Source organism: Gossypium hirsutum, chromosome A04, assembly GCF_007990345.1.
Source record: "Gossypium hirsutum isolate 1008001.06 chromosome A04, Gossypium_hirsutum_v2.1, whole genome shotgun sequence".
NCBI lineage: Eukaryota > Viridiplantae > Streptophyta > Magnoliopsida > Malvales > Malvaceae > Gossypium > Gossypium hirsutum.
The window spans coordinates 48,544,299-48,546,259 of record NC_053427.1 but is presented as its reverse complement, the minus strand read 5'-3'; the positions used below and the strand labels follow the sequence as shown (position 1 = coordinate 48,546,259).

Sequence of the window (1,961 nt, the reverse complement as noted above, 5' to 3'; positions counted from 1 at the left end):
GGCATTTGGCCAAATTGTGTTGGATACGCTTGTTTAATTATCTATGATATGACTAAATGGTAAGTTATATTCTATGTTATCGAACTTACTAAGCTTAAATGCTTACTTTGTGTTATTTTTCGTGTTTTATAATGAATCGGAGACTTGTTCGAGCTGGAAGCTTATCAGAGCTATATCACACTATCCATCAGCTCTTTTGGTACATTTGATTGTTAAATTTTAGTTATAGTGGCATGTATAGGTATTTTGGCTAATGTTGGCCTATATGTACATATTTTGGTATGTATATAAGTAGTATTAACATGGTTGATGTATGGCTTATTTTATGATTGATTAATTAAAGGTAAAATGATAGTTAAATGTGTTTTGTGATATGATGAATTTGGGTTAAATTGGTACATTGCTATGGAAGACATATATGTATATTAAGGCTAATAATTGGCTGGTATATTTGGTACAATTTAGTATGTTTTCTAAAAAATTCTTTGAGTTTCTGATTTATTCCTGACTTTTTTCTAACGCATATTTGGGGCATCTAGGGCTCGTATAAGGGACAATATGTATGTTTTGACTTAGTTTTAATATGTTTATTTCTATGACCTGAAATATTTGAAATTTATGTCTGTTTGAAATGTAAACTCAGGTAATGCTCTGTAACCCTATTTTAGCGACGGATACGGGTTAGAGGTGTTACAATCCGGGTTTAAGAGACCTGAAAATGAGGCAAAATAGTTCAAGCTGAACCAGTCATGTTTCAGATGCTTCAAACAATGGGCCAATTCAGTGGAATGCCTACCGAAGATCCTCATCTTCACTTAAGACTGTTTATGGAGGTGAGTGATTCTTTCAAGTTAGCCGAAGTACCTGAAGATGCACTGCGATTAAAGTTGTTCCCATATTCACTAAGGGATAGAGCTCGAGCCTGGTTGAACTCATTGCCACCAAATTTCATTTCCACATGGCAAGAGTTAGCTGAAAGATTCCTCATGAAGTATTTCTTGCCTAGCAAGAATGCTAAGTTGAGGAATGAGATCACTGCTTTCCAACAATTGGATGATGAGTCCTTGTATGAGGCATGGGAAAGGTACAAAGAATTATTACAAAAGTTCCCTTATCATGGAATCCCTTATTGCATCCAACTCGAGATGTTTTATAATGGTCTCAATGCTTACAAAAGGGTGGTAGTGGACGCTTCTACTAATGGTGATCTTCTTTAACAAGGCTTTTGAAATCATTGAGAGAATTGCTAGCAACATTTATCAATGTCCAACTGATCGAGTAGTGTCATGAAGATGAGTCACTGGAGTACACAAAGTGGACGCTCTCACTTCACTTGCATCTCAGGCATCTTCAATTTCCTCAATGCTTAGAAATTTTCCCACTAATGGGTTTGATAGTTTGGTAGCTCTACCACTTAATCACTTTCAAAATATAGCTTATGTCTATTGTAGGGAAGGACATTTGTTTGAAGAATGTCCATCAAACCCAAAATTCGTGTATTACATGGGTAATCAGAACCAAAATTGAGAAAGGGCAATGACTGCAATCCAATTTTTATAACCCATCTTAGCGAAAGCACCATAATTTCTCTTGGAGTAACCAAGGGGCTAGACCAGTAACACTTATGTCCAACCTAGACCAACCCAGCCACCTGTTTTTACCCAATAAGTTTAGAAGCAACCTCAAGCTGAATCTCCCAATGGCTTAGAAAACTTGTTGAAGGCATACATAGCCAAAAATGATGCCTTCATCCAAAGCCAAGTAGCCATATTGTAAAACCTGGAAAACCAAATGGGCTAGCTTAACATTGAACTCAGGAACCATCCACAAGGTGTTTTGCCTAGTGATACGAAGAATCCAAGAAATCTAGGGAAGGCGACATTGAGGAGAGGAAAGACATTAGAGCCCAACATTGTCAAAGTTGAAGAGGAGCTAGCTGATGCTCAAGACTCATAGGAAGT

General features: G+C 37.0%; 1 non-coding gene across 1 annotated transcript; it reads right to left on the bottom strand.

Moving 5' to 3' along the window:
* Nucleotides 1-1,016: 1,016 nt before the first annotated feature.
* On the bottom strand, nt 1,017-1,123 carry LOC121228330 (small nucleolar RNA R71). Its single transcript, XR_005925906.1, has one exon. It is a non-coding gene; the product is annotated as a small nucleolar RNA R71 (small nucleolar RNA).
* Nucleotides 1,124-1,961: the final 838 nt, after the last annotated feature.